The sequence below is a fragment of the Misgurnus anguillicaudatus genome, chromosome 3 (assembly GCF_027580225.2).
Source record: "Misgurnus anguillicaudatus chromosome 3, ASM2758022v2, whole genome shotgun sequence".
Taxonomy (NCBI): domain Eukaryota; kingdom Metazoa; phylum Chordata; class Actinopteri; order Cypriniformes; family Cobitidae; genus Misgurnus; species Misgurnus anguillicaudatus.
In genome coordinates this window covers 2,472,027-2,487,288 of record NC_073339.2, presented here as the reverse complement: position 1 = coordinate 2,487,288, position 15,262 = coordinate 2,472,027, and positions in this window count along the sequence as shown.

The window sequence follows — 15,262 nt, the reverse complement described above, 5'->3', positions numbered from 1 at the left end:
AGTGTTGGGTGACGTGGAAATGAATTTAACAATCTTTTAACTAAAAGCAAAACTTCACACATGTACCCGCCATTACATACGGCCGAGTCCTGTTCGTCGTCAAACACAGTTAAACGCGTGCAACCTCCAGAAACACTGTAGCACAGATTGAAGAAAATCCATCGACGATTGACGTCTGATTCGCTGCATAATGTACTGTATGATGTAAGTGATTCTCACAAAACACACGTGACATGACAACGTATGAAAACATGAGTTTTGTCTAAAATCATTTTTATGTAAGTGTAAACTGTCAATGTCCTTAGACCATCTTAGGAGGCTCCAACTTTATACATATGCAAAACTGTTGTCAGTTTACTTGTCTGATATTTCAGCTATAAGCTACATCAACATTTAGACTAAAGTTAATTTGTTAATTTGTAATGCTTGTCTTTTCTGTGTTTGTATTCTTTTTTTGTACTGTTTGTGTATGTTGCAGTTTTACACATACTGTGCCCTTCATAAGTATTCTTCTCTTTGTTGTGGAGTCAAGAAATGTCTAAACATTAAAAGATGAACATGAGTACAGAATCTGTCACATTATTTTTTTTTTAATGGGCACTGAGCTGTGTCCTGATTGTTTACACATGAAAAGCATTAAATGTGTAGGATCAGTTTGATTCACTTATGTGCATTTGTGTACAATACACATAAGTCAGCATTTAATGCGGTTGTTCTTTGTTGTTAAAGCATATATGTGTTGAAACATAAACAAAGGTTAATAAAATATGACATTCTAAGCTTGTTTATCTTACCAATTTCTGGTCTCCACAGCAAACAGAAAAACCTTGTCTTTACAGTTCTGATACTTATCGAGGTCACTTTATTTTGTGTGTGTGTGTGTGTGTGTGTGTGTGTGTGTGTGTGTGTGTGTGTGTGTGTGTGTGTGTGTGTGTGTGTGTGTGTGTGTGTGTGTGTGTGTGTGTGTGTGTGTGTGTGTTTGTGTGTCAATACAAAGAACAACAACAAATATCGGTCTTGCCTACACAGTGTTATGCTCGTTTTAAAATTTGCACCCTGTTAACTTCAACGGGGCCAGTTTTAAACCTGCTTTTAGCCTCTTAACATCCTTGATGTGACATTTTAAGTGCCCAGCCATTATGAGTGATTCCCTCAATAGTGAACACAGTTAATCTGACTGCAGTAGATGTGAAAAATATGTATAAAATTGATGTTAATTCAGCCAGCCACATATCTGTATTTACATCCTGTTTTCGATTTAAGTCCACAGTAGTCGATTGTCCAAATCCCACGCGTGACTAAGCTACAGTGGAGATTCAGATGCGCGTGAACTCGACAATCGACTACTGTGGACTTTGACTGAAAACAGGAAGAAAATACAGGCATGTACGGTGGCTGAATTAGCATCACTTTTATTCATATTTTTCACATCTACTGCAGTCAGATTCACCGAGGTTCACACTTAAGGTAATCACTCATAAAAGCTGGGCACTTGAAATGTCATATCAAGGATGTTAAGAGGCTAAAAGCAGGTTTAAAACTGGCTCCATTGAAGTCGACAAGGTGCAAATTTTAAAAAGAGGATTACACAGTGTAGGCAACACAGATTTTTGTCATTGTTCTGTGTACTGACAGCACTCCAAATTTACAAATAAATGAGCTCAATGTTTAAATTCACCAGAGTTCTTCTTGAACATTATTCACCATTTACTAAAAATGATTGAAACATGTAAAACATTTTGTGTACAGGATGCATAATGTCACAACCGATAAAAAAAAAAATCTGATCATTACTGGTGTCTGTACCCAGCTAGAAATAAAAAGCTCCAAGAACGTTCCCTGAAAGCTCCCGAATGTTCCCAAAAACATTCTGCCAACGTTAAAAGCGGCTAGTTTTTTTTAAGTTCTAGGAACGTTTCTGTTGTCTGAACGTTAGAGTAATGTTACATTTTACCATTTTTAAACGTTATGACAATGTCATGTTTTAATGTTCAAACAATGTTTAAAACAACAGCTGTTTATTATATTGACTGGTTTGACTGTTGTGTGGATGGTGGAGAAACATTGCATTTTATTATTTTAGAAAACATTATTTCTGAATGTTCAGTAAATATATTGCTGTAGAAAACTCAATTCACTTACTAGGTTTAGATGTTGATGTTTTGTTTCATTTTAAGTCACCCTTATTGTGATTAGTGTTTGTTTTAGTTGGACTCTTGACACTTGACATTTTGCTTGCTAGTTTTTTCCTGGTTGTGTTAACTTTGTGTTAATGCACCACATTTGTTATGAACATGCCAAGTTAATAGTGTTATTCTGCGGTTGTTGGTACATAATGGTAAAGATCATCACCTAATTCATTTACTAATCAAAACTTTATTTTCTGTCAAAAATGTAAATGAGATCCAGCACTTTCACAGCATTTTGTCATTAAGGAGTTTTAGAACCTTTGGACAAAAAATATCTGCTGTATAACTGGGATGCACAAACATCAAGAATCAGACTATGAATCTCAATCATGGTGACAATTAAATGAAAAACTTCATGCTGCAATGCATGCTGGGTATTAACAAATTACAAACCTCATTCAGGACTCCCAGCATGCACTGCGGCATGGATAAATAAGGATTTTTTTAACAATTTTAATTGTCACCATGGTATAGATTCATAGTCTGATTCTTGATGTTTGGGCATCCCAATTATACAGCGGATATTTTTTGTCCAAAGTTTCTAAAACTCCTTAATGACAAACTGCTGTGAAAGAGTTGGATCTAATATACATTATTGGCAGAAAATAAACTTTTGATTAGTAAATGAACTGGGTGATGATCTTTGCCATTGTGTACCAACAGCCACAGAAATACACTAATAACTCTTCATGACAAATGTGGTGCATTACCACAAAGTTAACACAACCAGTAAAAAACTAGTAGGCAAAAAGTCAAGTGTCAAGAGACCAACTAAAACAAACACGAATCACAATAAGGGTGACTTAAAATGAAACATCAACATCTAAACCTAGTAAGTGAATTGAGTTTTCTACAGCAATATATTTACTGAACATTCAGAAATAATACTTTTCTAAAATAATAAAATGTAATGTTTCTCTATAATTTACATAACAATTAAACAAGTCAATATAATAAACAGCTGTTGTTTTGAACATTGTGTGAACATTAAAGCATGACATTGTCATAACGTTTAAAATGGTAAAATGTAACATTACTCTAACGTTCAGACAACAGAAACGTTCTTAGAACTTTAAAAAAAACTAGCCGCTTTTAACGTTGGCATAATGTTTTTGGGAACATTCGGGAACTTTCAGGGAACGTTCTTAGAACTTTTTATTTCTAGCTGGGTATATATTTAAAAAATTGCCTACTGGGAAACACAGGAAAATTTCTTTATTATAGGCAGGGCTCATCTTAACTCTTGTAGAGATCAACCATAATTAAGTTCATGTGACTTAGAAATGTGTTTTATTATGGGCAAAAACTTCTTCATCTAACTTAAAATATTATGTTAGATCAACTTTATTACTTGCATTCATGTTGAAAATAATTAAGTTCATATTACTTAAAAATGTGTTTCATTGTGGCCTAAAAGCTACTTCACCTTACTTAAAACATTGTTTTGGATCAACTTAAATAAGCGTTTTATTGTGGCATAAAAGGTAATTCACCAAACTCAAAACATCACTTTGAATTAATGTAATTCTGCAAGCAGTCTAAAGTCAAAAATTCTAGTGGAAACGGTTAACATATTTTTTTTGTTGATTCAATGTTTTATTTTTTAGAGTGAATGTTAAAGGGGTCATACTATGAATTTGTTTTAAAGAGGTAAAATAACTCTTAAATAAGTCTAAAGTGGTGTCCGCAGAGCGCATATGTGAAGTTTTAGATCAAAACACCCCAATGAAAATTAATTACAGCATGTTAAAATAACACGTTGTACACTGTTAGACTTAACTGTAATTTCTACAGTTACTTACCACAAAATGCCCAGTAAAATACCATCATTTTCTTTTCCAGTTCATTACTGTAATATGCATTGCATTATGGGTATTAACATTTAATTTACAGTGATTTACTGTATGTTTTGAATTTGCGGTAGAGTGCTGTAAAACAACAGCAGTAGTGCTACTGTAGTTGAATAAAATAGTGTTAAAAGCATATAAAATGGAAAAATAAAATGTATCTATGAAATGAAATACATTTTATTTGTTATGCTTTTAGCAGTGAAGCAAATTTCAAAATGTGAATTGTTTTTCAGCAGTGTAAATAATTAATTTAATACTAAAGAATTGTAGAAACAAGAAAGGGATTATGGATAAATGCTTGACTGTCAGATTTGAATTTGACCTCAAAACTTCAAAACAGTAGTGACACCAATATTTTGCTCCTCTGAGTGTCGGGAGAGTGACAGAAGAGGATACTTGGGGAGTGTAGCGAATAACCTTTATTAAGTGACTCTGTGGCACTGTGGTATTGTTACAGACCTATGACACAGACGGCCCAGGTTTGATTCCCTCTCAAGGCAATTTTTTATAAAAGTAAGAGCTGTCCAAACTGAAAACAACTTGCACTGATATCTTAAAATACATCAGTGCCCTTTGTTTTTCCTCAAAATGCAAACAAGTAATGTTTATAGTAGGGCAAGTTTCTTATATTTTCTTATTAAACTAAGGCAAAGTCCTTTCTTAAGATAATCTCTGTCTAGAAACCACCCCTAAAAGTACAGGGATGGCAACAGGTTGCAATTCATTTAAATAATAATAATAATTTATAGCACTTTTTCTGCAGACCTTAAAGCGCTTTACATGGGAAAATCTCCTCTGGATGATGCGACGACAGCCATATTGCATCAGAACGCAGACCACACACCAGCTTATTAGTGGAGAGGAGACCGCGTGATATAGCCAATTAGTATATATGGGGATGATTAGTAGGCGAATGGGCAAGTTTGGCCAGGATGCCAGGGCACACTCCTACTCTTTTTCGAATTACATCCTGGGATTTTTAATAACCACAGAGAGTCAGGAACTCGGTTTAACGTCTCATCTGAAAGACGGTGCTTTTTGACAGTATAGTGTCCCCATCACTATACTGGGGTGTTAGGACCCAAACAGACCACAGGGTGAGCACCCCTGCTGGACACCTTTTAAGAGACAGCTGGAAAAAAATGACAATTCACAATAAGTTATTTCCTGACAAAAACTTCCACGAGTTCTGCATTCTTAGTAGGGGATATTGGCTTATATTTGTATTGAATGAACCACTGGACGGGGAATAAAATACAAACCTTAAGATGTCTGTACTGTTTGTTTAGTAAAAACGTTAATGAAATGATAATGTTTAATAAAGACATTGCAGAGTTATTTTCTAACATGTATGATGTTTAACTTCTAAAAATGCTGTCAGAACAAGATACAAGTGTTAAACTATTCCAGCATCGACACATGTGATTTAGTAGACAAATCTTCTTTCTGACGTGACGTGTAAGTCAAATGGATATTTACCACAACATTTATCACATTAAATCTCCAGTTTGTGTTTGTTTTAGATTAATTTGAAGTCACCACTATGGTGATTAATGTTCCGTTTAGTTAGGCTTTTGTCCCTTGACCATCACAGAACTGATTCTGCTCTTTCAGCATTGCAACAGTGTTTTTGCTTGTAGCAATTACAACTTGTTTGTTGCTTTAGGAAGGAGAATTGTCTATAATGTCATATAAGCTTAGTTGTTTTTATGTTATGCTACCTAACATTTAAATATGAATTGATTAAAAAAGAATAAAGAACTGAAATGTATTAAAGAGACGCTCTATGCTGATCTAAAAACACACCGTCTTGAATGAGATGGCTGAAAATGTGTCATCTGTGGTTTTTGCTTCAGAGACATCAATACTTTGGATACAAATCTCAACAATGGTGAGAGTAAATGTTAAGAGAGTTTTCTACAATCCTGGTACCCAGCATGCATTGCGGCATGAAGCTTTGTGGTTGATTGTCACCATTGTTGCGTTTCATAGGCAGATTGAAGTGTCCCTTAAGGCTACGGAAAATGTTCTGTAAATTTACGGACAGTGTTGTATAAATCTACAGAATGTTCAGTTTTTAAATAAACGGAAATTTTGTAAACATAACGGAAAAGGTGCCGGTAATTTTCTGCCAGGACATTATCCGTTTTTTTACGGATTATTTTTTTAGAGTGTAGATCGTTGTGTTTTTGTCAAATAAAGAAAATAAACAGGGTGTGCATCCAGACATTTCTGTCTCCGCCAGCTGTCTCTCAAAACACGTTACAAAAATCAATTGAAACTCCGCGAATACACACGTCACACATGCATGATTATACATATCCAAAGAAAGCCTGAAATGTCTACTTTTAAACAAGCTAAATATAATCGAAAACAAATAATGCCTGTTTATGTAATCTGCATTGAAGTAAAGAGAGTGCCATTTTTCCTGGCTGACTTCATTATCTTTAATTTGGTCACGCCCACAGCTGTTGACATGGTAATGAAGACACGAGCTGTTCAAACCATAACAAGCAAAGCGTAAAGTTTGATCAGATTTAAAGACTTTACCGCATGTTTGGGAGATAAACTTTACACACACGTGAGGAATATCTTCATTTATGTCTGGACATTGAGGAAGAGAAGCATTTATCTTTAACGTTACCTAAGAATAACAATGGAGGACGCTGGAGATGGATTAGAAGTAAGTAACGTTAACAGTTAATTTATACCATTTATATTTGTTATCATATAACTTAATATGCTCATGGCTTGTGCAGTTCAGCCTACATACAGTAACGTTAAGCAACCTCAGCAGACTGTACGCTTCGGATTGAAAAACTTTCGCATTGTTTACAAACGGACGCGATCTCACGTAATGGCGGATTTCAATGTTGCATGCTGTAACAGTGTTAAACACAGTTATTCACTTATATCCTTCGTGGCAACTTTCAGTAAGCCTGAACTGCTGTATCTTTTAAGTGTGTGCTGTAATATTATTCCATGTTACATGCTTATTTACAAACAAATCCGCGTGACTTCCCGTAATGGTGGATATCTGTTACATGCTGTACAGTGTTAGACACAGTTATTCACTTTCGTATCTGTCATGGCAACTTTCAGTAAATGCTGCACTGCGGGGTTTGCTGTAAAATGATTCCATATTGTTTACATGCAAGGTAATTCCATACATTGCGCTTTACACGCGACACGTTTTTTATGAGCGCTGCATTACACAGAGACGCGAGCTCGCGCACATGCGATGTCTTTTTAAAGTTCATACGCGCTTACAGAAACACGTTTAAAACAGAAGCTAGACGATAAGGGGATGGGCATCTGAAAACAGCTTTTTATATTAATTGCTGCAGATGTTTATCTGAGATTAAGTTTATGTACAAGATAGTATATGAATGTAACTTAGTATCAGTGACATTTACCCATCAGTTATATAAGTAAGGGTATTTATGTGGACAATTTATGCTAACAGCTGTTTATAACTCTCTTAGAGGTCTGCCTCTCTCTCATCAGTACAAAACTATGAAGTGGAAAAACACTTTTTGGACATAAAGTTATATGCTAACATGAGCCACATGAAGTTTACAGCTCTGTTGTGTATCAGTTTCTTAGTTTATACAAAGTTTTTGAAAAGGGTTTCTTTCCAAATAAACTTAAAATGTCCTACTAACCATCATTTCTATTTTGATTATATTGTTAACTTAATAAACCTCAAACAAACATGTATACATTTGTCCTCACATTCTTTACTGTAGTTCATTCTCACATTCCTGCCTCATTATGCGGCTCATTATGCAGCTCATTATGCGAGCCTTTGTTTGCTTGCTGTCAATCAATCCTTCTCGCATACGGCCCGTCTAAACAAAAAGTGTCTTACAATTTCTAAATCAATACATTGTTTTATGTGAATAAGTAGGCATGGTGTTTGTAACATAATTTTAAAGAAAAAACTCTAGACTACTAGATTATGTTTAGGAAAGTCTTGTTAAAACATGTTTAGTATGAGTTTTGTGGACTTATATCAGTGACTTAAAAATTTTGCTTTTTTAAAAACGACGCATAAACATTTTTCTCTCAAAAATACAAACATGTACATACATGTAGGTCATATTATATTTTAGCCCAGTTTGTGCTGAACGCAGTGGTATGAGACACTTGCCATTATTATGTTTTGAAGCAACTGAAAAAAGACCAAATGTAAGAGCATGTCAGAACCTCTGAGAGTGTCCCAAAATGGTCGAACCCCAGAGGGATAACTTCTAAACAAATGCTGTCAGAACAAGATACAAGTGTTAAACTATTTCAGCATCCACACATGTGATTTAGTAGACAAATCTTCTTTCTGACGTGACGTGTATTGTCTCGTGCACATGCTCTGAAGTGGCCAAGACCGCAAGTGTGGGTTTTTGGACACAGCCTGAGGCCAGTGTGGACTAAACCAAAGCCAAGTATGGGTGTGGTTGGGTTAAAGAAGTGATGACGTTAATACGATAATAAAGGAATGAATAAAGTGATGATTGACCATTTATGATAAACACCTCCTGTTAATAAACGGAATCACTAAAGAAAAATTGACAAGAAGAGAAAAAAGAGAAAAGACCAACAGAACCACAACAATTACAAAAAATGTAATAGACATTTCTTGGCGGAGCCAATGTAGACAGCAAAATCCCCAGTGGTAAATTAACATTAAAGGGGTCATAGCGTGAAAATCAGACTTTTTCCATGTTTAAGTGCTATAATTGGGTCCACAGTGCTTCTATTAACCTAGAAAATGTGAAAAAGATCAACCCAGTAACTTTGTTTGGGTAAGCCATTTTCTGCAAGCATGTGAAAAATTAGGTTGTTCAGATTTCGCCTGTTTTGTGAGGTAGGTAGCAAGGCGAATTATAATAATACCGCCCCCTTTATCTGCACTATCCAACCACAGCACTGTCATTTAGTGCAGAGAGAAAGAGGGAGAAAAGGAGGACTTGACACCACAATTGAGTTTCAATTACAACTAACCACCATAATTGTGACCAGTGTTTGCACTTCATCCGCTCATTTGCATTTTAAATGACACACCCAAAAATGGCATACTTTTTCCTCATGCCTACAAAGTGGCAATTTTAACATGTTATAATAAATTATCTGTGGAGTATTTTGAGCTAGAACTTCACATACAGACTCTGGGGGCACCAAATATTTATTTTACATCTTAAAACAATATCATAATATGACCCCTTTAACATTTTTTTAAATGTTTTTCCCATGTTAAAAACAGAGTAAATTATAAGTAAATTTATCTTTTTTTTGTTTCAATCTGATTGTTGTTTTTTTATAGAATCCTCTAAGTTAAAAATATTAGTTCCGATATTTAGATGGTTTGATTCTTTCATTAAGATATGGGTTTTTAAACCTTTTATTACAAAGACCCCCAAACATTATGATGTCTATGTGATAGACCCTAAATTCTAAAGGCAGCTCTTAATTTAATACCAATTATTGTATGAGAAAATAAATGATGTTATAATATAATGACCTGATGTTTGTAAAATGAAAATATTGGATTTCTTATGGTGATTGTACTGAAGTAAACTGTTAATACAAATGTCTGAAAAGAATTTAGGATAAACGCTTTAAGTTTATTTGTGTAGTGCAGGGGTAGGCAACGTCAGTCCTGGAGTGCCAATGTCCTGAAGACTTTTGGTCCAACCCTGATAAAACCTTGCCTACCTGTAGTTTTCAGGTGACTCTTTAGACCTTGATTAGTTGTTCAGGTGTGCTTGATTAGAGCTGGAGCTAAACTCTGCAGGACATTGGCACTCCAGAGGGCTGTTCCATACAAGATTACAAAATAAGCCAGGCTTATTTTGTAAAGTCAGCTTTATTGTCAGTCGATTCGGTTCCATTAAGCAAACTTGAAAAAGTTGGAACTCTGGTACTATGGCAACTTATGCTTGGAAACAAGCCTGGTCTGGGGCAGGCTAACTGCCAGGCTAAGCCTCACCCAGCCAACATTGCCCGGCGGGGCCAATGTAGGCCCCATATGGGCCCGCAACATGGGCCCCAAGCTGGCCCGTCCGCGGGCTCCACGCTGGCCCCATCCGACCCAGCCCACATGAACCCCCTGCAGAAACCAAAGCCAATGTGGACCAAACCAAAGTCAAGCATGGGTGCGGTTGGGTTTAAGAAGCGATGAAGCTAACCAGACAATGAAGAGATGAATGAAGCGATGACCGACCACCAATGACAAACACCCGCCGCCAACAAACAGAACCACCAAAGAAAGATGAACAAGAAGAGAACAAAGAGAAAAGACCAGCAGAACCACAACAACTACAAACATTCTATAAAAATTATTGGTGGAGCCAATGTAGACAGCAAAATCCCCAGTGCCAAACCAATGCTGCTCAGCGTCTATTAAGGTCCACACAAATGAAATAGTGTGGAGTTAATCTGTGACTATATCTTTTCTTTCACCATCTCTGTTTGATTTTTCTGTTTTTGATCTCTTTGATTTATTTAAAGTCACCATCATGGTGATCATTGTTTGTTTTAGTTGGACTCTTGACTCTTGGGTTTCAGCCCGCTTGTTCTTTTCTGGCCGCTATAACTTTGTGTGTTATATTTGTTATGGCAAAGAAGAGACCATGTTGCAATTCTGTTGTGTTTGATACGTAATGTTGAACATTATCATCTAGAAAATGGTTTTTTTTATTAATTTAGTGTTTGCTCATTTAGCAGATGTATTGTTTTCTCTCAGTAATGTGACACTATAGTATGATATCTGGCACTATCAAAGCGGTTTGTCTTTCTGAAGATTTTGAAACAATGTGTACTTAAAAATTAACCATGCTGTAATTTTTTACACACAAACATCAAGTCTCAGAGTATGAATCTCAACAATGGTGACAAAGAAAAATGCCAAAGTGTTCATGATTTTTCATGCCGCAGTGCATTCTGGGAGTTCTGGATAAGATTTGTAATTTGTTGATACCCAGAATGCATTGCAGCATAAAGCTTTTCATTTTATGGTCACCATTATTGAGATCCATACTCTGATTCTCTATGTTTGGGTGTCTAAATTATACAAAAGTTAATTTTGAACTGTACATTGTTTCAACTTTCTTTAAAATGACAAACCGATATGAGTGTGCCAGATGTCATACTTCAGTATCACATTATTGACATAAAAATATATTTGGTAAACAACCAAACACTCAGTTTTTTACATGACAGTATTAGACCCTATATCCTAACCACCGCCATAGAATAACACTTGACATTTTCGTCTCTTTCGTTACCATAACAAACATGTTTTAAACACAAAAGTTACAGCAACCAGAAAATAACAATCAAGTTAAAAAACAGAGTCAAGAGCCCCACCAAACAGACACCGATCACAATAAGGGCGACTCCAAATGAAACAGCCAACATCTAAACCTAAGTTAATAAATAACTCTACAAGTAAGATGTAAAATGCTTCAATGTTACTTTTTTAACACTCTGTAGTGTGGATCTATATAAACACCGAGCAGCACCCATTCAACACCTGGGATCCCGCCGTCCACACCGGCCCCACCAAGAAATGTTTATTTATTTTATTTTTTTGTAGTTGTTGTGGTTCTGCTGGTCTTTTATCTTTATTCTCTTCTTGTTCATCTTTCTTTAGTGATTCTGTTTATTAACAGCAGGTGTTTATCATTAATGATCAATCATCACTTCATTCATCTCTTCATTATCTAATTAACTTCATCACTTCTTCAACCCAACCACACCCATACTTGACTTTGGTTTAGTCCACATTGGCTTCAGTTTCTACAGAAGGTTCATGTGGGCTAAGTCAGATGGGGCCAGCATGGAACCCGCGGACAAACCAACTTGGTGCCCATATTGCAAGCCAATATGGGGCCTACATTGGCCCCACCAAGCAATGTTGGCTGGGCAGTTGTTGCTCAACTAGACTTTAGGTGTGTTCGACATCGGCTGTGGCTGGATGTAACCGATCGGCGAGATTAGCCGCGTGCAGGCGGGGAGGAGCTGAAAACGGAGACGTGAAGTCGGACATGCTGTGCTTCCCGTAGCTTGCTGCATTTACGTCAGGCATGGCTGATCACGTGCCGTTTGCTTGCTTAATCGCATTAAACATGATTTGTAAGATGTAAACTACATAAAAAGTGAATTATACTGTTTTGAAGGTCCGTGTATGAGCATGAGTGGAACTGAAGAGGCTTACAGCAGTGTTTTACAAGAATAAAGAGTTCAACATAAGCATATATTATTTAAATACCAATGTAGTGGGGTCTACGTTTTTATCCATTTTATTTTGATGAAGATGACACAATATAACATCGCGACTACATGAAAATAGCTTTAACTGTTATAAAAATACAGATTTGTGAGCATTTGTGGAACTGAGGGCGTGAAAATAAACACAAAATACACGTGATTGTTGTCATGTGGTGAATCCGACCAATCGTGAAACAGCTGTGTCGTCATTACAGCCCGTGCAGCTCCTCTTCGCGAACTGCGCTGGCTTACTCCGGCGGCTGATCTCGAATCGCTCTCGCGGTACTTAAAAACCATATGACACAATCACGTGCCTGCAGCGCCAGCTGAAGTCGGACAAAAATACTAACCGGAATGCACTGCTTCAAGTCAGCCACCGATCGGTCTGCGCAGCGCTGCATGAAGTCGAACACACCTTTTCACTAACACTGAACTGTAAATGCCATTATATTACCGCTGACTCTATGACGTTTTATTTGACTTTATAAACCACTATCAGTGTAAAAATAAAGTTATATACTAAATTTAACATAATTTGTTACAATAAGAATTAATGTAATATAGACAGTGTAATTATATGGTATGCGATATGCCTCTCAAATGTTTAGACAAATGCATTATACATTTTATTATAATTAGTTTTATGTACATTGTATTTTATTTTCTCTTTTATGTGAAGTACTTTGGCTAGCCTTAGGGCTATTGGAAAGGTGCTATATAAATAAACTGACTTTGACCTATATGCTAAAACATAAATTACAATCTTAAATACCCCAGTTTAAGATAGCCACAGCAATACAATTCTAACAATTAAGTGAAAAAAGTAGTATTTAAATCCATATAATTGCAGTGTATTGACCTACATTTAAAAAGAAATTCAGATTGTCTGTCATTTCATTTAAAGCACACACAAGTCAAGTACAGTCATTTAATTGTTTTATTTTTTTATGCTTGTGGTGCAGTTAAGTGTTGTCCCTTAAGGCAAATTATTTTAAAGATCCACAGTAACCTATTGTATCTTTCTCCAGTTGTTTCATATTTAAAAAGCAGCACTTGTTCAACGTCTTTATGTTGTCTGCATTCTGTAGGAACAGAAAGTGTAATTTTTTGATGGTACTGTATGCTCTTGGGATTTTGATTTAACTATCAGTGTCCTGCAAACAATAATTTTTGGGAAATTCACACTATGAGCACCTCACCACACAAGTAGGGCTTCAGACTTGATCAGAATGATCAGTGCTTATACCTCAGGCCTCTCTTCAGCTGATCCTCACCCTGAAACCATTCATGAAACTTTATCTATCAACAATTTGACACAGAGAATAAACCTGTGGTTTAAAATGTCTCAAACTCCCAGTGTTTAACATGATGAATGGCTCTATAATGCACACATAATTTGCCATCACTATAAAATAGAAATGTTTCGTGTAACATGTCATGTTGTAGTGGTTGGTCAAGAATATCTTTAACATATCAACCTTTTACTATTATAGATGGCATGAATACAGATGCTGTCCACCCATTCTCTCAGTGACCTCTTAAGTTCATCTACAGAAATGAAGCTGTGCTGCTGATAGATCTCTCCTCAGTGCCAGTCAACTTCAGTCTTCTTTGGCAGCTAACATCATGAGATTAGACACTTCTAGCAGCTAATTATGCTTAAATGCTTATATAGACTATACAAAGCAAAATCCCCAGATTTAAATCAACTCTGCTGGGTGTTCATATTGTCCCAATCTTACAGAGAGTTAAAAGTAATTCTGAAGCAGAGTTAAAAGCTACAATCTGTGACTTTATCCTCTCTATCACCATCTCTGTTTGAAACCTAAAATTGCATTTTACATCTAACTTGTAGAATTTTTTTTCTAACTTAGGTTTAGATGTTGGCTGTTTCATTTAAAGTCACCATTATTGTGATCAGTGGTTGTTTTAGTAGGACTTGATTCTTAGTTGCTAATTTTTCCAACTGCTATAGCTATGTTTGTTTAAAACATGTTTTGTTATAGCAACGACAATACAACAGCACAATTCCATAGTGGTGTTTAGTACATGATGTCTAAACATCATAAGCATCCAGAAAACTTATGTGCAGGTGTAGTGTTTGCACGCTTATCAGAAGTATCCTTTTCTGGTAATTATGTGAGACTGTAGTATAAAATACAACACCCTCATAGCAGTTTGTCATTCTGAATGATTTTGAATCACTGATACTTAAAACTAGACCACTATGTGATGTACGCACACAAACATCAAGAATCAGAGTATAAATCACAATGATGGTGAAAATGAAATGAAAAGCTTCATGCTGCAATGCATGCTGGGTATCAACAAATTACAAATCTTATCCAAAACTCCCAGAATGCACTGGGACATGAATAAATAATGAACTTTTTACTATTTTCTTTGTCACCCTTGTTGAGATTCATACTCTGATTCTTGATGTTTGTGTGTCTACATTATATTGCGGTTAATTTTTAAGTCCCTCAAAATTGTTCAGAATGACAAACTGCCATGAGAGTGCTGGATATTATACTACAGTCTCACATAATTAACAGAAAAGGATACTTCTGATAAGTGTGCAAACACTACACTTGCACATACGTTTTCTAGATGCTGACAATGTTTAGAATTTATGTACTAAACATTACTGTGGAGTTGCAGTATGTTTTTTTCTTTGCTATAACATAACATGTTTAAACACAAAAAATTGTAGCAGTTGGAAAAAACTAACAACTAAGAGTCTAGTCCTACTAAAACAACCACTGATCACAATAATGGTGAGATTAAATGAAACAGCAAACATCTAAACCTAAGTTAAGAAAATAACTATACAAGTAAGATGTTAATGCAGTTTTAGGTTTCAAATAGAGATGGTGATAGAGAGGATAAAATGACTGATTGCAGCTTTTAACTCAACTTCAGAGTTACTTTTAACGTTTAAGATTGGGACAATAT